Consider the following 23,696-nt stretch of genomic DNA (forward strand, 5'->3'; position numbering starts at 1 on the left):
CAGAGACTTCAGGCAGCTGCATCTCTTGTTGGTGCTTACCCCCAGCCAGGTAATAAAATGCCCTGAGATTTGAGAATCCATAGTTAACCATAGCATTATACTTGTTCTATATTTATTCAATAATCGTAAGTCACTTTGGGCAGTCCATTTTCAGGAGATGACTGCATTGCTCCCCAAACTGAAATCTCTATTCCCTCAGCCTTGTGACTTATAATGCACCTTTAGTCATATTTTAACCTTCAGCACTGTACTCTCTGTCACATCTTATTGCTTAATACATGCTGTTGAGCACAGCGACACCACACCATCAGATAAACCTCAGTGACTTCTGTATGAAAAGTTCACTTGCCTGGTTTTTAATAAGAGTTCCCCTTTAATATGAACACTTAATATGAATGTTCTCCTTTAATATGAATGTTGCATGCATGCCCTTGACATGCTTGCTAGATAATAATAACAATAATGTCTGTACACACAAGGGTAAAACAGGGTATTTTTTTCCATATTATAAAACCATGCTGGTTTACTGGGTTTCACCTCATTAGATTTAAGAATTCTTTTTTTCAAAGTCAATTGATCTATAAAACAGAAAAGATTTGAGGATGTTTCAGGAATGGCTTTAACCTCTTTACATTCAGAGACCATTTCCCTACCTTCTTGGTACTTTATATGGAATCTAGTGAAATAATGGTAGCTGTGGAGAGGTAAAAGAGCCCTGAAATGCAGTTGGTATTTCAGATGTATCAATAGTTTATTTTCTGGCTTTATAAACCATATGGCTTTACAAAACCATATTCTACAGCAAAAATGTCCTATGCTGTTTCAAAAAAGAGAAACTATTGAGCAATATGATATGGGTTTGCTAATCCTCAACAGTGAAGCCTTATATTAATAAAAAGATAATGGGAATTTACCTCATATAAACTTTAAAGGCATTTTTTCCCCCCAATTTGTCTTCTGGTTGTTTTCACACTTTGGAAGGAACTTATTTGTTTTCAGAAGGGTATAAAAATCCCAGATCACTATTCAAAGTCTACCATGTACAGGAAATAGAGACATCACTATTTATTACTCAGGGAGATCTCCCTTTGCTTTCCCTGCTTCCTGGTGCATGAGAAGCTATGATTCTCATTACCTTCTCTCCCTCTGGCCAGGATGCAAAGATGACCCATTCACAGGTTATTCTTGGAGATCTTGTTTTCCCACCTATCTTGTGGCTACATTTGCTTGCGACCATCCCAGTGCTGTCAGGGAGCTTCTAGCTCCCACCGGCTCCATCATGCCAGCAGCTGCTGCTCACTGTCTCTGGCAAGCCCTGCCCATCACTGCTCATTTCCCTTCCTACACAGCTTTGCTAGGGACGCCTCCGAATTCCCCTGAACACCATTTGACTCTCATGTGGTCACAAAGACGGTTTTTCACACCAACAAACTTCAGGCATCTAATGTGGTATGGTCTCCCTCTAGGCTCCTCTGGGAGTGACTACCACTTCACCTACAAATATTAGGGAGCTGTGCCTCCAGGCCAGATGGATACAGTAGATGCCTAAAACTAGCTAGAAGAAACAGTTGTCTTTGCTTCTGAGATCTTAGACAGCGTTATTTTAGCTTCTCCAAGGTACGAACATTGCTCTTATTGCTATTATGGCTGCAATCATATTGATCATAGTAACTATATAATCGTAATTATTGTAATAATTATACAATAATTAATATTATTACAATATTAATTAATTAACAAAATTAATATTATTACAATACAACAAATAAAAATAATAAGATCGTATATGCCAATAGCAATGATATGACTTATTTTATCCATTTAAGTGAAATACTTGATGTTCCAAGTATGGTAACATTTACTTTTCTACCATAGAAGAATGTATGGCTTTCAATACAGGCCAATTATTTTTCCTAAAGGCTCCTTTAGCTAACCCCCTCAGTCCATTCTTAGGAAGACAATCATAGATTCTTGCTACTCTTAACTTTTGACAATGGGTTCACTTATGTGCTTAGAAGGAGAAAATTTTTCTACATCTTTCTTTTCATTTCTAATTATGGCATAAATATCTCAGATTCATCACAGACATTTCAAACATAATTTTCTGCTTATAAAGTGTAAGCCATGCATTTTCCTCAACTAAACATTGAATGTATCACAGTTTTTACTAAACAGTGACAGAATGGAGCTCTACGGTAAAATTTATAGTTCAATAAATACCAAATATACCAATAAATACCAAATATCTTCTAGATAAGAATTTCTTATACTTCATACTGGCAATCTTAAGGCATAGAATTTCACTAATGCAAAGATAAAGAGATTAGAAACTGTCTTTCAACCTGCCTTAACCTCCTTTCACTACACAAGGAAATTGTATATAATTTTCAAAAATGCAGCAGAAGATACATTGGCCATAAGACCCATTCAGATCTTCAGATTATTAATAAAGGAGAGATACAGATTCAGCAACAAGTTAAAAGTTAATAGACTGCCTTACCCCTTTTTAAATACTTAGTGTTAGGCATTCCTGATGGAGAATAGAAGTATCTGTTGTATTTGTTTTATGTGTTGTATTCTGGAGAGGATGTGGCAAGACATTATGGCAAGACAATTTGGGAGGAGCATTCAGTGACAAACACAGTTCTAGCAGGTGACCAGTGCAGCCCAACTTTCAGCCTTTTGGAAGATAACAGTAGGACCAAATTCTCTACACTTCCCCATTTTCTTTCAGAAAAGATAACGCCTTATTCAGTGTTCATCTCAAATGTCATTCCTCTCAGATTTCTGAGCCTGCTCATAAGGATTTAGGGAATTTAAGTGGAAAACCTTCTCCTTGAGAGTTTATGTCAGTGAAGACCTCACTGAAGTGACAAGCTTTGCTCATATCTTAGTGAGAGACAATGAGAGACTGAGTGGGATACTAGCAAGCACAGACATCTCTGCAACAGCAGCCAAGAAAAGCATCTTTAGTTATCTAGTTTTTGCTTCATTAGTACATAGTACTTGTTATGGCCTTATTTTCTCACCACAATAACCAGGAATGGGAACTGGGCCAACCCTCTGTCAAAGTGGTCTGTAGTGTGGGAAGCACAGATCACATTGCTGCTCCTTGGGTTACCAGGTAGATGCTGTTCCCTCAGCTGCTTTTTGTTTCAGCAATGTCTCCTGCAAGTCCAAATGAGGGGATCCTGAGGAAAATGGTGATGGAGACAAAGAATTGATTTCCTGCTAACTCAGACAAGTTGTATCTTGACTTGAACCACAGTTCCCAGCCATTAAAGTGAAAACCAGGAGTCTGGCAGATACAGCTCCTTCCTTATTAGCATGAGCTACAAATGATTACATATGCCTAAACTGAGTTACTATAACCTCCTTAGTAGGCCTTCAATTAATCAGAAGATTTGCAAATAGCTTTCTTAGCTTTAATCTGCTTCCTTTTATCCTTTTTCTGCTGCTTTGATGGATTGCCCAGACAGGATAAGCAAGTGACAAGACAAATACTTTCAGAGGTGGGAAAGTAACAAGTTTGCAGTGCAGAAAATGCACGTTCTCTAGTGCTGCAGTCTAAATTTTAATTTAGGAACTCTTATTTCTGGGAAAGAAAGCCTACTGTATGTGTTTAAATTAGCATTTTAATTTGGATCTGGAGTAAAATTTTGAAGCAACTCTCTCAACCTGTCTTGCTCGTGGTGTTTCGGTGTGCACCATGGGACAGTCTCGGACTGTGTGGACTGGATTCCTTTCAGCTGAAGCCAAACCCAGAGGAGTGATCCAGGTGCACACCTACTGCACTCCAACCACTAATGGCCATTAATAAGCTAGACTACGGTTTGTCTGAAGAAAGTATGCTCTGTACTCAGAGGGTGAACGCCAAGTCTCCAGCTGTAATGGTTTTACTCCATGGCTTGGTTGCTAGTGCTCTACTTGATTTTCCATGTGGCTGTTAGCAGACATAACCATTATGAACCGTTCAAAGCTCAGACAGCATAAGCAGTTCTTATTTATGCTGCAGAAGAGCTGTCATGCTGCTTAGGTGTATATATATATATATATATATATATATACATATATAGTGTGTGAATATATAGAGTCACCTCAGGCTGGAGCTGCTTCTATCAAAGACAGACTTCTGTAAGACAAAAAAAATCTGAAAGAAAGAGAAAAGTCCGAATTCCTGCATGGGGACAGCAAATCTACTTTGCTTTCCATGTTTGCAAGTCAGCAGCATTATTATCAGTGAGAGAGGTGGACGTATGCTATTTTCTAGGTATGTCCAAAGACTGTATAGGCACAAACAAAAAGATCACATTGCTATGTGAAATCTGTAGTAGCAGATGGGATTAATTTCTAGGAAACACGAAGTCAGAAGAAGTCTTCTAGAGCTCAGAACCATACCAAGTGTGGAGGAACTGAGGATGAAATTGAAAGTGGAAGTTCAGTGGTTATGACCTATGAGGGTAAGACATCTAGATGATAAAACAGAACATTGTAAGACTGAGGCACACAGGAATACAGGGCCTTGAGAAGCATTCAAGGAGGCACTGACAGATGTTAGCAGATGAAGAAATGATCAGGGTCACTGAAATTGTCTTAAGCAGAAGTGCCCATAATATTGCTCAGATCAGGAGAAGGAATAGAGTCAAAAGTTCACACTTGTTTCTCTGACTAGTAATGACAAGAGTAGCATCTATCAATCCTGGGAGACTCCTGTGTGAAATTGGAGCTAATTCTGGGCTGGCTGTTTTTTTTTTTGTCTTGGGTCAAAATAATCTAAAGGAATGTAGAGGAAAAACTACAAAATATCAGCTTCCTCTGAACATGGTTAAAGGGCAAATGACTCTTGTATGCAAAAACTTAATTTACATGCTTTTAAATAAATTTTTTGCATACAGGAGCCATTTACCCATTAAGGTGTTAACAAGATCAGCCTGCATGTCTTGAGCCATCAAAGAGATTGTGCAAAGTGTGTCCAGCTCCTCTTTAGACCCACAAGTTGTGTGAGTGCTCAGCACTTTTCTGAAGTCCAGAGGGGGTGACACAACCTGCTGTAGGCTTCTGGTGATTAAATATAAATATGTAAAGTAACTCTAAAATGCTTTCCACAATCTACTTTTACAGCCTTAATAATTCTATTCAAGGCTGGAAACAACTTTTGTTCTTTCAGCTGAAATTCATTAAGATGCTAATTAACAAATCAAGCATAGCTCATTAAACAGGGACACAGTAAATATTATTTTATCCAAAGTTTCACCCTGAAAGAAGCCAACAGACTTTTCAAATCACACAGGACTTGCAAGTACTGGAGAATACAGTAAGAGAGAACTCATGAAAATCACATAGGTATACTGTTTCACTTCCCTAGCTGGAAGAAGAAGGGTAGAGATGAAGAGTCCTGTTTTCTCTGCTAGTATTAAACAAAGACTGATGATAAACATTATTGAACTGGATAATATATAACACAGTTGGAAAGATGATAAACTTCCCAAATACAGAAAATATTTGAATAAATGGTGCAGTTCTTGGGATCAGCAAAGACATGGAAATAACTTCAAATTTTAGATGATAGTTTGACAAACTATCATAAGGTAAAGCTCATTATTTTAAAGACAGAAGGTGCCTTTTCAGTGCTATGTGGAGTTTTATTTGTAGAACCCCCCTGGTTTTAAGTAATATTGTTTCTGAAGGTGTTGTGCATTTCTGTCATCGGTACCTAAAGCTTTACACTGGGGGTATGGCACTGTCAGAACAGTGCTGTCGCTACAAAGTTAACTTGAAACAAGAGCATGGTGCTATGTATTTCAAATATAAAGCAGTAAACTGTTTACTTAGCTGTTTTGTAAAATTGCTTACTACAGCACAAGGGTCTCTGAGAAGTTCAGCTATCAGGATTTTGTCCAAGATGCCTACAGTGAAACACTGTGAGAGCAGTACGATTTCCTACAATCCTATTAAACTACAGCATATCACTTGCACAGTAAGTCATGCTTTCACATTTCTGTGGAAAGCCACAGCAAACAGGAATTAGTGCTAATTCCTATTTACCTGTGCTACCCTTAATATCTCACCCACTGCAGCACAATTGGATGCCTCTCAAGGACAGAGCCATACTGTTACATGGAAGAAAAGTAATGTAAATTAGAAAGGAAAACCTTTTGATGTGGTGAATAGCAACAAACTACCTGCAGTTATAAGATGAGGTGGAGTCAGTGAAGTAACATCGAGTTTGTAGCAGCTGTATTTATTTTTAAAAACTGTTAAAGTCTTTTGTGATATTTGAAAAAAAAAAATCCAAGAAACTCCCCACAAGAGCATTTTTCTTGGTAGTCCCAAATGATTTGAAATATGGCTAAATTTGAAATTTGAAATATGACTAATGTAGTCAGCATAGAAAATTCTGAGTATTCCACTGGACATAAATAAAAAGACTAAAAGGTTACTGTTAAACAATGAGATTTTTAAAGATATAAAGAGCGTTCAGGCCTTTTTTTATAAGGCTAAGAAAGAAAAAACGTGAAGGAAAATGCTTGCTGCTTTTTTATAGGTCAGAATAATCTCCTGAGCCTTAAATAATTGCTTACACATTAGTGTAGCCTGCTTATGATGAAGGAGAGGGGAATAAGAGGGAGCTAGCTGATTCACTCCTTTCTTTAGAACTGTCTCACTACACAGTTCTAAAATGAACTAAGTTGCAAGGGACCTCTGGGGGTCATCTGGTCCTAACTCCTGCTTAAAGAAGTCTAATTTTGATGTTAGATCAGGTTGCTTGAGCCTTGTCCAGTCCAGTTGTTAATACCCATTTCATTGTGTGCCTGGCCCCTGTCTTACAGCAGCACCAAAGAAGAGGGTGACCACTCGGCCTCTCTTAACCGTAGCCTCAGACTGTCTCTGAAGGAGCCTCTCAGGAAATGTATATTCCCTTTCCTTAAAGGATCAGAGAAGTTTAAATCCTATTCTGAATCCCTTACATCTCTGTATAGGATATTTCCTCTGCTTCTGCTGGCCTTGTGAAACAGAGAGGTTGGAGCCCTCATCTTCTTCCCATGGGATACAGTGGAAGACAATGTCCTGCCACTCACACACAGACACTTTCTTGCTAGCTCATGTAGTGCTGTTTGAAGTGGTAAAAAATGTGATCTCCAATGCAGTCATGCCAGCAGGACTTCCTAGTGAGTTATACTACCAAAACTGCAGTTTAGAAATATACCGTTACTCAAAATTGATGGCTTTACCGTGCTGGCTTTTTTAATAGAAACAATCCACAAATCTACCAGTATAACTGCAACTGTTTTCTGCCAGGGAAAGCAGCTCCTAAGACAGCTTCCTTAAGATAAACAAGACAATTTATTCCAGGAAAGGAATGCCTACACCAAAAATTACACTGATGTAACCGTACAGATGGAGCAGTAAGTTTCCTCAAGATTGATTCTTCAATGTACTTTCAAGACTGATTGCCTGAACTTAGATCCCTAAATCTATTTTCTGGCTCATAGACAAGTGACCCGATTTTCAGGAGTGCTCAGCGCTGAGCAGATTCCCCAGGAAACAGTTTACTTTTTAGTCACTACTGCCACTTTCAGAAATACTGCAAGACAGATAAACCTGGGTTGTGGGATTTCCTCCAACTATTTACATACAACAGATATTTTTTTCTGCTCACCTTGCTGAAAAATAGAACAAATGCTACCAGTTTCATTAATTTTCATTCCCTTAATTAAAAAAAAAAAAAAATCACCATGCTTAAACAGCATCTCACATTATGACTCTTCTTTATCATCTGGGAAATGATACAAACAAAATGACATTCCTATGCCATGTGATGTATGATTCCTCCAGGGAAAGAGAGTTGAGACTACAGATAATACACTCCCTTTCTAGCTATTACAGACATTATTTAGTACTGCATACAATTTTTTGTTCAAGTATTTATAAATGTTTTCAATGAACTTTAACCCAGAATGCTTTAAAATGAAAGATACAATCACTATGGTTACATAATGGAGAGAAAATTTAGTCACAGATAGATAAAAAATAATATGATTTATGATTTGTTGGTTGTGAACTAACTGGTACACACACACATACAGTCCCAAGCAGGAAGCATGGCCCAGGACCACTCCAGGACCAGTGGTGTGGGAAGTGCTGCCTTCTGGCTTCTTTTCCACTACAGGGCACCAGTGAGATCAGGGAAACTGCTGTGTGAAGGGAGGTGTTTGGGAAGTTCAGACTCTTTTTCCAGAGGAGCAGTGGGTGATGCCATGGCTACTTTTATATGGTTGGGGTCACTGATTTGCTCTTCAGTTGCTAAAGTGACAGTGCTAATACATGTTGCCCTTCATTTAGAATTTCTGCCACTGCCACAGCCTAGTCCTAATAAAATATGAAACAGTGTATTTTAGGCTGTTACTGCATGATGATTTTTGGAATGGTACATTCACATCTTTTTATATAGTTTTACTTACTGCTATTTGAACATAATGAAGAAGTCTGTCTGCCTGCTCTAGTTAGCATTTGTTGTGTTGTTTTTTTTTTTAAAGTCATGTCTGACCTTGTTCATGTTTTGTTTAGAGACCTTGAGTTTAGCTTTAATCTTAAATAAAAGCACAAGAAATGCTATGTTTTCAAAGACAGAGCTGAAAAGCCATTGACAAGAAATATTGTAATATTTTTATTCCACTTTAGTAAACTCTTCTACTTGTTAGGAGCTCTGATTCAACCAAGGTAACAAGGTTATCAGATTATACGTCTATTGTCTTGTTATGACTTCCTTGGCTGTGTTCCTGCAGTAAACAAAGCTGATGTGATGCTTTGTTGAAGTAGCAGAACTGGAGGGAGCTGGCGGGAGGGAACAGTGTGGGGACGAGGGTCACGGAGCTGTCAAGGCCTCCACAGCGGTGGTGCGGCAGGGAGTGCTACCTCCGGTTAATATTAATCAGTCCCTTGCTACATTTTCTCTAGGTAGTCACTGACGGTCAGTGACAGCTGAGGAGACAGGTCTGGGAATCTTCAAAACATCCTTGTAGGATAACAGAGATGCAGGCAAGCAGAGCATTGCAGACATTATTTATCCAAGCTGACACATGCCAAAAACTTTTAAAGAAGGTAATTAAAACCATTTAAAGGCATCAAGCCTATGCATTAACTAAAAAACACATTTCCACTTGCCTCATCATATGCTAGAGTGGCCAAGTTACAAGAGTAACTGTTTAAATTACCAGTAAAAAGGAAACATCCTTGCATGCTACCTTTTCCCCCCTTCTGAGTAAATGCCATGTGCATTCAGATTTCCTCTAAGCACTGTCATAAACTTGCTGTGTCCCTTCTGGCATAATTAATATATGCAACTATTGCTATCTAAATAACAGAGGATGCCGAGGCAGCAGCTGCACAGGTGGAGAACTTGCATTAGCATCATTCAAGTTGGCTAGTAATTCTGGTCACTTTTTGAATTGCCATGGTACTTTGAGAAACAGAAAAAAAATACTAACTCTTTCTACAGTACTAATTGGTAATATGGAAGTAACAGGAGTATCTCATGGGATTATGGCAGGAATTACATCAAAATTCAGTATTTAATTATTTCTGGAATTGTGTACGTGGAAGTGCATGAGACATCATGGAAATCCTTGATCACCTTTCCCCTTCTCCCTCCTGCTCCCAGCAGCTTTCAAGCAGCTGTTGTCACCGTTCATATTCTCACCAATAATTAGTGATTAGTTGAAGATGCCAGTGGGTCTCTTTGTGGGTGCCAAATAGAGATAGAAGACACTGAAACATTTTAGGGGTTTTATTCAATACTGATAAATGCTAAAATCTGAGACATTTCTTTGAATTTTTATGACTAAATCATGAGAAAACTCACTGTGTTCAGCTCTACACTGATAACTAAGTTGTGGCCAGCATCCTGCTTCTGGACAGGATTGTTCAAAAATTGTATTCAAACACGATCACAGGTTAACACATCCAAATGACTGCTGCCTGTGGGAAAGATGTATGCTGACTTGGACCAAGGGCACTATCACTTGAACTGTGTGTGAAACGATTACCTTTAGCACCTTTAGGAGGTGTGAGGACAGTGTCTGGCCCCAGCACCTCATTCCGTAAGAGTGTGCCTCCAGACATGTCCCCAGCACTGTCCCCTCCACTTCTCTCCCTTGTTTCTTCTCCCTCTCTGGCTGTCACTCGCCCCCAGTGGTGCCTCCTTGGCCTCATGTGCTCCCCTGTTGGTGCGAAGCACCATCATGGGTCCTGGATGCAGCTGGAACTGACTGGAACCAGCACAGGGCAGCTCATGGCCTCCTCCTGCCCCACAGTCTTCTGGCCGGCCCCACTGCCCCATGGGTACATGCAAACTGCAGCATGTGCCTTAGCGTTTTAGCTCCTCTTTAAACTTTCTTCTTAAATTCTTGCTGATTTCCTGTAAATTACCAGCATGTTTTTTCACTGGCCTCATTTTCTAGATGTTCTCTATCACTTTGGTAAATGCTTTTTCCAGGGGATGCTTCCTCAGTTTGAGCTTGTGACTGCCAATGCCTTTACGTCCACTGTTTACACTGTTCCTCACTCATAATTAAATCATGGTTCAGACCCACTCAGCCTCTCACATCACTGTAGCTCTTGGCTTCATTAAAAAAAACCCCAAACATCTCCAACAATCAAAAACGTGCTGTTTTATTTTGGTTGTGTGCCTTCAGGGGGATTGTAACCTAGGAGAGGCATGGAGCGTGGAACAGCCCTGCTGCGTGCTGCCTTCATGCCTCTGCATGTGGCTGTGTGCTTCTGTCAGAACATCCGAACTCAATACCACCAGAGATTTACCAAAATAAATCACTTGAGTGCCTTCAAAGCCAGGGGCAGACCAGTGTCCTTTGAACCCTTCCTGCTTCCCTGTTATGTGGTAACGTTGGAGGCTGGAGGTGGAGAGAAGCCAAGGGAAAGGATGGTTGATTCCTGACATCCTTCCCGCAGTGGGGATCTCTCCTCGGGCAGTACCCGGCCATCCTCCCCACCTACCCCAGACAGAACCTGTCTCTTGCCCGTCGCCTTCCCTCCACATGCCTGGGGAAGAGTCAGCTGCCCCCAAAACCATTCATGTCTGCACCCAGGCACACCCCTTGTTAGGACAAGAGCTTCTCCAGTTAGTATTTGAAGAAAGCCTGCTGTTAACTGCTGTTAAAGGGTGCTTCCAGACAACTTTTTTGGGTAGCAAGTTTCTCACATTGTATGTGTACCGTGCACAAGAAAAGCTTTATAGTTCAAAAAAATCCTCTGGCTCCCGACAAAGCGTTGCTGGGTCACATTCATTTCAGGCCATTGCAGTAAGGTATTTAACTCTCAGGCTGTTTGATGTTGCTTGCTTCCTAACACTTCAAAATCTATGTTACTTTCAGGTCAAATACAAACAGGGCACTTACTATTCATTACAACTAGGTATGTGTTACTAGCATTCATAGTGAGTCAAATGTGACTCTTTCAAAGGGAAATATCAGATGATCCAGAGGGTTTTGTGTATGTACTTTTCTTTCAAATGCTGTTTTTCATCTGACCCTCACCTTTGGCAATTCTCTTTGTGCCAGTAAAGTTTCAGTGAATAGAGTTTAAAACAACTCACATGGGGACTTCACTGAAATGTCTTATCCCTATAGGAGCAGATAACTGAGTCCAGTCTTTATGATTCAGTAAACAGTGATCTACACAAAAGGCACTCAATGCTTCAGGAGAGCCTTTGAGTCTCCAGACCCTTTGAAGATTTTATTTTTGAAGCACTGGAAAATTGTGGTGTGAGAGAGGCATTGCTTTTACAGAGATCTGGTGAGCAATTAATGACTGCACAGTACAGAGATGTCTTAATCATTGGGGTTCTACACCTTGAAATCCCTCTTCGAGAACTGCACCTCTAACCTTTAAAATCAAACACTGTGGCATCTTCTATGACCACCCATGAGACACCCACCACCAAAAAAACCCCACCAAAACAGAGAGAGAGAGGGAGAAAAAGAGAGGAAAAAAAAAGTTTCACGTGAGGGACACCTGGCTAGTAACAGACCTTCAAAAAGTATCTGGGAACTACCAGCGTGTGACAAACTGAATGTGAGTCAGCAGTGTCCTCTTGTTTGTTCAGTCTGGAGAAGAGATGGCTCGGGGAGATCTCACTGCTACCTACAACTACTTGAGCAGAAAAGATTGAGCCAGACTCTTCCAGAAGCGGGAGCATGAGAGGCAATGACGAAAAGGGAAATTCTGCTGCGATATAAGGAAGAAAGCTTTCATTTTAAGGGCTGTCAGACAGAGGAAGAGGGGCCCAGGCAGGTCCTGAAATCTCCATCCTCAGAAAGATTCAAAACATGACAGGACATGGTCCTGAGCTACCTGCTATAATTAGACCTGCTTTAAGCAGCAGATTGGGCCGGATAGCCTCTAGTGGTCCCTTCCAGCCCACAGGGTCCTGTGATTATATGAAATACATTAGACTGGAGTTTTCTTAAACAGTTTACTGAACACAGGGTTTTGTTTTGTAGATTAGGATGAGTAAAGGACAGCAATATCCATTTAATCCTTCTGTTTGAAGCTAGTATTTAAATGAGAACTAAATGGTCAGGGAACTGGGGATTAAGATGCTTTCCCGGTATTACAGATGCTATTATGTTGTATAAGTGAGCAGAGAATGTACCAGCAAACCCTGGCTGTGTAGATCTTAATGACACTTTGCCCTCATAACTGTTTCCCAGCTGTTTGCCTGAGAGGTATAAGGAAAGAGAAGAGATCTCTTTGACATTAGATGTTTGATTAGACATGCTTGAATTTCTTAGCCTTTTCTACCCTGGGAGCATGTTGGTGTGCATCCTTTTTGCAGGAGGTGATAATGTCTGCTAAATGTATATCTGCTCCCTCACATCCCTTCCCTCCACCTTCTATTATAGAACCAGGAATATACAGCATCAGTCCATAATTTATTTAATATTCTCATGTATGTTTCACAACAAAATCTGGCTGGCTTGTCATAGCTAAACTACCAATCTTCGGGATTCAGCAAAAATAAAGTGTATCTTTTACTTGAAAAAAAGTTTTAATTTGAATCACAAATCCTTTCATGTCTGATTTATCAGCAGTGTGTTGTGCAGTAAGGGTATCGAGGAGTGAATCACTTTCCAATTCAAGCTCTACAATACCATCAGCTTATTGAAATTATGTATATAATACCCTTTAGGCATTTTAAGTGTACTGCTAAAATTTCCATAGACACTTCCACAGCATGGAATATGATTAAGATGAGCTGGTGCTTTATTTGAAGTTCATGCCTTTCAGCCATAAGACTGTGCCAGGCACATGGCTCTGAATGCAAAAAGATTTTTTTAAATAGTCTTTTTTAAAGTTTTTGAAGAATGACTATGAGACTGAGTCATTTGAAGCTGGACATAGATGGAATGCCATGACTTATCAGTGAAGGTAACTTATTCACATATGCACACTATAGAGCCCAACATAAACTCAAACAGGATAACCAAACCTTTAGGAGCCATCACATGCAGGTCTTATAAACTGATTAGGAATAAGGTAACAGGTGCTGAGCTCCTGTTACATTGTAATTCAAAACTCAAATAAAAGGAAAAATAACCATTGTTCGGGACACTAGAGTTTGGTACATTTTTAAAATTCTCCAGCATGATTTCCTAGCAAAGCTGTGAGTTTTCTATCTGTGTTAGTCCCCCTTAAACATTTTTTAAATGTTGGACATTTTCAACAACAGAGATAGAGATTTAGTGGCCTCAGAGATGTTGCATTTCTGTCGCTGGCCCACATATTTTATTGTTTCAAGCTATTATTTCTGATTGGTCTCATGCAGGATGTGCTTTCTGGGCCAAGAAATGAAAGACTAGAAATTCTGTAAGAAATGGCATTCCTCTAACGTTTTTCCAAGAATGGGACAGAAAAAAAAAAAACCAAAACGTCCCACATGTATGCTATTCTGTAAGAGTCTCAGAATAACTTTTTAGATTTCAGACCTTCATACACACAAAACCACATACACACAGATTTTAGGTATTTTCAGTGTTCAGTGAAACCTAAAATATAAGTTATTAGTGTTCCTGTTATTAGATCAGAGCTGTTGTTGGGATTAGATAGTAATAAATATAATAATTAAACACTATAAAAAATGCTGCAAAATTCTGGGCAAATAAGTCTTTATTGGCAGATGTCCCTTTCTGATTTCTGTCTTGTCTACTTAAATTGTAAGCTTTTCAAGAAAGGGACTGTCACAAAATACGTTTTTGAACAACCCTTAGGATCTTGAGCTTGGTCCTCTGGGCATGAAAATAATAATGAAAACTCCTAGTAATAGTATTTTTTTCAGACTTTTATGTGGGTAAAAAGACAAATCACTTATACAGGTAGGATTAATGTTCTGTTAGGGTGATAGACTCATACCTCTATCTTGTGTGTGGCTGACTCTCTTGAATAATGTGTTTTCTCTACTGAACACAAATAGGTCTTTGTAAAATGAACAAAACAGAAAACTTAATTTAAACCTCAGAAAAAATATTCTTACTTTACACATTTATTCTCCCATCTTATTACAATTCAAGTTTCTTGGAAAGCCAAAATATTTCTAGCCAGTCCAGATTGTTTTGCTTAGTGCTATTGCAAAAAAAAAAAAATTGTAGAAACAAGAAAATGAAGAAGAAAATAATTTAATGAGGGTTATTGCTGAGAAATCAAAGTGCTTTAATGAATATGTTTAAATCCTTTAAGTCATTACCTCTAAAAGAGGCATGCCTTTTGTGAGAATTTTTAATTTTAACTATAGGGACATGACACATATAGGTTTGACCCAATCATCTTGTTGTGGTTTTTTTATAAATGACTTGCTTTTAGCCTGCAAACTCTTTGGGATGAGAACTGTTTTGGAGTCCAGTTTTTGCAAAGCCTAGCAATAAGCAATACAAATAATCATAATTCAGGCGAATCTACGCAGTTATAAATAAAGGTGATAGCTGGGTCATCCTGTCCCAGAAACATTTTGCTTACCACTGCTGATTAAAACATTTTTGGCATTTCATTATTACTTTTTTCTGGTTTTGTTGGGAGTCGTTTGCCTGGGAAAGATTTCTTGAGTGGATTTGGCAGCAGGCTTGACTGCAGGGCATTGGGAACGACTCCTTTTTCCTGTCAGGGAGATAAAGGAATGGGACAATATGAATTCCTGTCATGTCAGTTTTGTGGGACTAGGGCTAGGTGACCTTCCATGGCAAGTTAGGAAGTAGTATTGTGCCCTTTCACTCTCTCAAGTGCCTAAGAAATTAAATAGGTACTTTAACTTTGTGGAATAAATAGGTCATTTAACTCTGTGTAATTAAAATATAGTACTCGTGTACTTTCTGACTTTGGCTTGTTTTCTCTAGAATTTGACATGCTGGACTATGACTCAGACTGAGTCTGAGGCATAACTTAAGGCTGTTTTACTTCAGCCCTTTTGCCTTCCCCAAAAAGTCTTTAATATGCTTCAGTGTAGAGACTATTTTAGTTCTGTATCCGGAGGTCTCTTCTGCAGTCTTCTGGAAAAATCTTTGAAGTGGTTCCCTGACTTCAAGGTATATAGAACAACAACAACAACAAAGTACCCAAGAACCCAAGGAAACAGCACATTTTTGTATGCCACAAATTTGTCTGTCTGCTGAGTTAAATGTCCTTCCTTGCAGCACACAAAGTCAAAGGTCATAGGATCTGGGTGCATTTTTAAAAATGTAAATGTTGAAAGTGCCCATGATGTCACTGCATAAGTGGGATGTATTTTTCTGACATAACATGCTATGGGTCATGCTGCACTGTTATACTCTCACTGATGTGTGTTCTCCTCTTTGCAATATATGCTGTAATATCCTATCTTGTTTTTTGTCACTCTGACTACCATGTAGGCCAGTAAAAACAAGTGGGAGGCTAACTGTATAGTTAGATGTGTTGGTTTAGGCCCTGCCGGGAACAGAGACCACGTTGCCATTGTCCCTCCCCCACCCTCGAACCGAGTAGGGCACAAACCCCGGGGTTGAAATAAGGAGAAATTTAATACACCTGTGTAATAAATAACAATCTGAACAACAACAATAGCAATAATAACAACAATAAACAGTAATAACAATAAACAAGACAAAAGATAAACAGAGAAATACCACAATGGGCACATCCAGCCCGCCACTTGTGCTTCCCCCGACCAAAGCCACAAAGGAAAAAGCTTCCCGTGCTGCTGTGCCGGACCTGACATCAGCATGGTATGAATAACCCGCCTGGAGATCCCTTCCCCCTGCTGGGGAAACTTAACCGTATACTATCTGAACCAGGACATTAGATAATAACCAAAAATTCTTTCTGATTTTTCAGTGTGTCCATTCTGTCTCTGGTGATGGAAATATGATGATGTATTAAGGGTGTTTGTTTTTTTTTTGTTTTTTTTTTTTTTTTTCTGTTTTGCATCTCTATGTCTTTCTATGAAGAGATTTACCTAGAGATGGACCTGAAACTCTTTCCCTTTTTCCCAGGTCCAACACTCCTGAATTTTGTGCATGTATAAAATCAAAGCTGTAGCTAAGAATGGTAAACAATCCCTATTTTTACAAATAAAAAGGGGTCTTAAGCTGGAGCTGTGCTCACCACTGATATTGGAAAGGATGGACTTGGGGTGAGAAAAGCTGCCTTATGCTGTCTGAGGACCTTGATCCCATGCTGAAACCCATCAGATTGCATCTTGAAATGTAGATTTATATTTGGTGGCTCATATTTATCTTATGCTTTATGTGAGTAGAAGTTTTAAAGAACAGAAAGATACTACTTGGCTATTTACACCAAAATTTCTTTAGTTTCTTGCTTATTATTAAACTGAACACTAACAGTGGTTTTGTGAGATACACAGAAATCCTACATCTTACAATTCAATCCTGAAAGAAGATGAACAGAAGTACATGCAGACTGTTGGTGTTTTTCATGTCAATAGCAATCTATGTTTGCGTAACTCCCCTCACCTTATGTCAGGTTAACAGCAGCTTCACAGTGTCAGTACTGGAAGCAAAATAACACTGATGTTAGATTGTCTTTCCTCTTTTTTTTGTTTTTTAAATGATTTTAATTTTCTTTTTTAAAATCTATTAACCTTAAAATTCCTTCAGAATAACATTTGCTTTGGTTTAAACTGTGAGTAAAAAGTAAAAGGTTAATGCATTATACCAGCTCATTCTACCTCTTATGATGAGCTTTTCAGTTTTAATTACCTCCTGCTTCTTACAAGATTAACCAGAAATGAATGAATAGAAACACCAAAGCTGAATAGATAACAGCGTTAATCAGCTGGCTTGTTTGTTTGTTCTGCTTCACAATTTTTATTCATCTTAAGAGAGGACGAAAAATCATACAGATATGCATGTTTAAGGCACTAGGCTAGCCTGTGATTTGGAGGCTCGTTTCGTTGCTTGCTCTGAAACACACTTCTTGTATAACCTTAAACTCTTGTAAAATGAAGATAATAGCATTCTGTAGCTCACAGAATGTCACGAGAATGAATACATTAAATATTTTGCGATGTTTCAAATGGATGGAGATTAGATAGGTAATGAAGGTAAACAAGCAGGTGAATTTATATCTTGTTTTCTAAGGAGGAAACTAACTCTTTAAAAGCACTGAGGTGATTACCTAAGAAATCAGTAAACTTCAGTTCATGTAAAGAAATCGGGAGCACAAATTCCACAAAAAACCCAACAGATTTAAGTTTGCAAACCTGTGGAAAATAATTCTTTTTTCTTTGCCTTGTCCCTATAAAACGTGAAAGATGCCTTTATTGCAATATAAAAATAATTGTCAAGATTAATACAATTTCAGTTTTCTCGGGTAAGATTTTCTGTAAGACCACAGGTAATTTAAAATGTATTTAGACTTGTGCAATGTTGAAATAATTGTGCATATTAGAAGGTAACCCCTGGCTTGGATGAATGTGCAGAATGGAATGCAAAAGAAAGTTTGTTTGTTCCTTCAAGTACTAAGCGGCAAGTTTGGAGTATCATAGGAGACTAGTGAACAGCAGCTTACATAAAAATGACAGCACAATGCAGAACAGAAAAAAAAGAAGACAATATACTGAAGATTCACAATTTGGTTTAGATACATTTTCATTTGAAGGAGTTCTGCTAGTACTTGTGATTGATTAAGTATGGCCTTAGCATATTTGTCAGGAGGAATAAATAATAAGCTTGTTTTCATGGTATCTAGGTGAACAAGGTCAAACCAAAGCATGAAATAAGATAATACCAATCCTAGTGTAAATATGAGAACACTCTAGAGGCTAGTTAAAATATTATCGTGACTTTTCCAAAATGCACCTCTCCTGTGAGAGTTTGAATGATTTTTCTCTGCCATCTTTAAGGGCATGTGTTATCCAAAAATAAAACCAAGGAATTGTCCATAATAAAACCAATAAGTTGAAGTTCTAAGAATAGTCAATATTTATTGTTTAAGTAATTAAACCTAGCTTCTCTTCCTTGGAAAGGAGAAGTGTTGTTTATTTCAAACCCTACAAATTCTTTACTTTACTTTTTCCTACTGTTATCAACAACCAAAATAAGACAGGAGACAGTGTTTTCTAAAATTTACTATTGAGTACTGCTGTCGCTTAGGATGGCAGCTGACTATGGGAGCTGCAGTGTGACAATGAGCAGCTCTCCCCTTTGTTACCAGTATCCTGGCTCTGATGATAGCTCACTCCATGAGGTGCTTCAGGTGAAGGTCCAGTGCTTTATTCTGTAACATGGCTAATGTTAGCCTATAATATATCATAGTGAAAAGACTGACTTTTTGGATCAGGGCAATTAGTTTATTCTCCAAATTATTAAGATGAATAGTTACAGTATTTGATGTCTCAGCTATGGCAATTGCAGATGCTGTTCTTTATACATTGGAGCCTCTTAAAAATCTAAGTCATCTGCCTCAAGTATTTTCTATTTTCTGTTTGTTACCTTGTGTTTTCATAAAACGCCCTCTTGTCCTTCAAAACAGGAAGGCTTGTTTGGCCCTCTCTGCTCATTCTGTTGTATAATTGGTTCAGGTTTTGTGCTTTCTTTTCCCAAACACAATAATGAATCTTTTTACTCTTGTTTTAAATGAGAAAACATGCCCCTTATATTTCTCTTCGTCCCACAGTCTCGTTTTGCTTTTGGATTTTTTTTTTAGCTTGGTTTTCTAAGTGCATGCTCACTCTCTCTCTGTAGATGCCTATATAGCCTTATATGTCAATTTATAACAGCATTCAATTCACTGACCAGTTTTATCTAAATATCAGGGGACAGAGGTCTTAAAGACACTTAGTTTCCTATAAAATTTTTTAAGCAAGTGGTTAAGACATCAGAGAATTCACACCTGACAGGGCTTGCGAGTGCTCCTAGGGAAAGTCTAATTCAGAGGAGCTCGGACGCCCATCTGCAGACAGTTACCAGGACCTCATGGAAGTTCCTGTTTTTAATGAGGGGCCTAACTGAGAAAGAATGAGGAGCTGCCAGCATGTGCTGGAAAAATACTTGTATTTTCCTTCTGTTCACCTTAAATAGCTTTTGAAGTTTTGTCTTTTAGCTCTCTGCTGTGCAGTAATTGGCCAAATCCACGTGTCGTTCAGTTTCTTGTGAATTCCTTTAATCTAACAAGATGACCCAGGTGTACCAGCCCCACACAGCCAATCTCCTTACCTCTAGCAGAACGTGAGACCAGAGAAGCTCGGATACCTCTGCAGACCAGTCCAGTAATGGTGACAGCTGCAAGGAATTCACAGCCACACAGGCACCCCTTGTCATTGTGCCTGCTACTGGATTTGCTCCATCTTAGTGCCAGAATCATGAACCTGCTAGCAGTTGTATAAAACCTCACAGCTGCAGCGGGAACAGTGCCAGTGCAGCAGAAGCACTCTGCTATGAAATGAGTGCATGTTTAATGTGTGTTAGGAGGTGTTACAATATGGAGAGGAAGAGGAGAAATAAACCACCTCTAGAAATGAGTGCTACATCATAAGCCTATACATGTTTTAGATCAAGTCAGATCACAATTTTTATTTTTACACTCAATCTATTCTGTTAATTCTGTAATAATAAAATCAATTCTATTTTGTGTGTGGAGGAGAATAAAAAGGATCCAAATGGAGACACCTATATTGTTTAGCAACAGCCAAACCAGGGACACTAGAGGAAGTCAGAGAAGATGATAAGGCACTCCGTGTTCCCTATATGCATCCTTAAGGAATCTTTTGCACTTCTTTTTTATTCTTTTCACTTTTATCTGTTATTCTTACTTACTATCAAATCTCAGCTTAGGGAACAAACATGATTATTCCTGGTACTGCTACATGCTTCTTTGTGTTAATCTTCCACAAGACATGACTCCAGTAAAAAATAATGCAAAGATGGGGCCTGTGAAACTGAATAATCCTTACTTATGTAAGCAGTCTTAGTGAAGAGAATTTTTCTAACAGCTGACTATTCAAGTACTTTTTGCTTTGGATAAAAACAAATTATTTTGCTTACTTACTCTTTTTTTACCTGTTCTAACTGCATGTGCTCTTTGACAAGTAACTTGATGCTTGAGAGAGGCTGATCCCCACAATACAAGCTGATCATATCAAAGAAGGTGCTATTTTCATATAACTGGAAAAAAGTTGCCTATTTCCACTTGAAACACACAAACTGCTTTCATCTTTCCAGTCACTAATACTCATAAAGCAATGTTATCAGTTACTAAGGTAACATGGATCAGGAAACATATTTACTTATCTTTCAAGGCCAAAAGGTTTTATCATAGTCAGGAGACAACGTTACATTAACCTAAAACTTCTGCTGTGTGTAACAGAAAACAATCTGAATTATGTTTTGAACGTTTACTATTTATTATACATGAAATACAGCTTTTACTCTAATGATGTCAGCTGTGATGAGGACTTGTAGTATAGGGTGCATTTAAAACTGTTCCACCCATTTGTATATATTTACCATTGATTTTTCTTTAACGTTAAATGACTTTTAAAAACATAATTCTGGTGTGCATTCAATTCCTATTGTACAAAATTTGCCAGATGGGCCCTTCCTCAAATGCCAAGGGAGGCTTAGGACTGGTCTGGCAGGCCCTGCAAGCGGGTAGGGTAGAGCTGTCAGCCATGGCATCAGTTTACCCTTTGTGCAGATGATCTGCTATGTGCAGGGGCTCTTCTGAATTCTCAAAGAATTCAGTCTTACCAGTCTGCTTAAGTAGGTAAGACTGGCCCTGCTAGGAAAAAGAAGACAAGTTTGATGACTCTAGCAGTAGAATTGAAAGAATTTTCAACCTAAGTTTTTATTTTGGCAACTCCAATAAATGTCTTAACCTTGCTCACAGAGATGCTTCTGGAGCAGCATTCCGTTGAAGAACCATTAGAATGACTATACCCATCAGAGTACTGTGTAAGTCTTCCCAACAGAAAGTAACATTCATCGGAATAAACATAATCATCAAGTCAACATCTTTACAGGGCTCAACAAATCAAAGTAATTTTCTTTGGAAAATAACATTAGGATCATATATGTAATTGAAGGAGTATTTTCACAACTGGAGAAATTTGAACATAGGCTCTTTTCCTATAACTCAAACTATTTAAGTGATTTTGCCTTATCTCCACAGAATTCAGAAGAAAGTCGCAAACAAAAACCATCATACAGCAACAGATTTCTTGGGACCTGTTTTTTATAACTTGTCTTCATTTAACACAGTTTTGTAGAGACAAATGCCCTGCTGCTAAACTGTTGTACCTCTCCTAAAGCCAAGTGCTTCTGCAGTTGACTCCTGTTGAGGTAATGCTTTATAGCATAAGATTCTGAGCATTTTCCACACACAGGTTGCAGCTATCTATATGGAGGCCAAGAGGCATGCAGTCCTGCAGCTTTCTTGTGGACAGAAAAACTATTTGTCTGAAGACAGAACTAAATGAATCAGACATGTGGCTGTGTGCTTTTTTGTTAAATATATGATTTCAGCATAATTTTATGTTATAATGATTTAATTATCCTACTCCAGAAACTTTGTTTCAAAACCAAAAATATTTTAAAAGTTGCTGTAACAGAAAGACTGTTTTTTTCCAGAGACTTAGTGGTAGTGCTCACCTGGTCATTGGATCAACTTTTTTTCTGTTAAATGTTTTTTCATTAATCAAAGGTCTAGGGAAGTAGAGCATGGAAGAACAGTGGAGTGGTGGTACTGTTCAAAATGTCAATAACAGAACAACAACATGAATAGATCATCTAGTAGAAACTCCAGTAAGGCTGCAGCTGGCCTGCCAATGGACTGGGACTGTGAGCCTCCTGTCCCCAGAACAAGGCCTAGGCCTACCAGAAGCAACATGCTCCAAAGAATAACATCTGCAAGGCTCTTGTATAATGTTATAAATGCAGAGGTAGAACCAGAAAATAACTTGTATGAATTTATTGACATGAGAACAAACAAAACAAAAAAAGTTTTGGCACGCCGGGGAGCGGGGAGGGGAGGGGGTTCCTCTCTGCACCGATGGCCGGAGGACGTCACATGGATGGATGTGAGACGACAAAGCGTAAACAAACCCACCACTCTTTATAGTCTTTCTAATATATATTCATAAGATGGGTGTGGTTTTGTCCACGCAAGTGCAGTGGAGTTTCTCAAGTCTTCTCAGCTTTTCTGGCAGCGTTGTTGTTATTGGGGTGTGTGTGTGTGTGTGTGTGTGTGTGTGTGTGTTTGTTGTTTTTCCACTCCTTTTCTCGCTAAAATGAGAGTAATTTCTGACAGGGGTTTTTCCAGTACTTTTCCTCATTCGCAGTAACAGTCCATATGAGTCTGTATTTACTTGATAAAAAACCTCCAAACCATTTTAACAATAAAACTACAATAAATCTCTTTCAACTTATGTACATAGCAAAACATCAGCAGCACCCATGCTCCTCATATTAAAGTAATTATATTTTTAACATGAATCACCACCATATTCTTCACGTATAACTAGGGGAAAGTTTATCCAAGTCAACAGGCAAGCTGCAGAAAGAACAAGGTGAAATACTTAGAAAAGAGATGACTTGATCCAATGCCTAGAAAGACTGCCTTTAGGAATCTGTGGTCATTAGAAAATTTTGCTGTTTTATGAGAGGTGGCAAAATCTGTGATACTCCATGGACCAACGCTCGGATGTTGTGCTTATCAATGCCTGAAAACCACTGTTGCTGTTGGATGTGCTTGTTAACTGAGTATGTAATTTTTTCCTCTGAAGTTCAGAATTTGACGCTGTTGTGAGTATTATGAGACAGTGTATATTGTGAATCACACCCAGCTGGGGAGCTGTAAATGCAAAGGCTGAATAAGTGTGTTGCTCAGAGTAAATGTATATTCCTTATTCGATGCTCATACGAACTGTATTTTTAAAAGGATAAAAAGAAACAGAGAGCCATGGAAAGATTTTTTCCTCTCAGGGCTTTCTGTGAGCACAGTGACAGAAGTTTGCATCCTGGAGCACTTTTTGGGGGATGAGTCACAGTCCTCAATCATCTGTAAAATGTTCACAGCAGTCAGCCCTCCACCACCCCCCTTGCATGGCCCCAGGTGTGTCATGGATGGTGCCTGAAGTGGAAGGGTAGATTGAGATTTGGTATTACCCATCCTGCTTCTGACACTTGAACTACCTTAAT

The sequence above is a fragment of the Athene noctua genome, chromosome 1 (genome assembly GCF_965140245.1).
Source record: "Athene noctua chromosome 1, bAthNoc1.hap1.1, whole genome shotgun sequence".
NCBI lineage: Eukaryota > Metazoa > Chordata > Aves > Strigiformes > Strigidae > Athene > Athene noctua.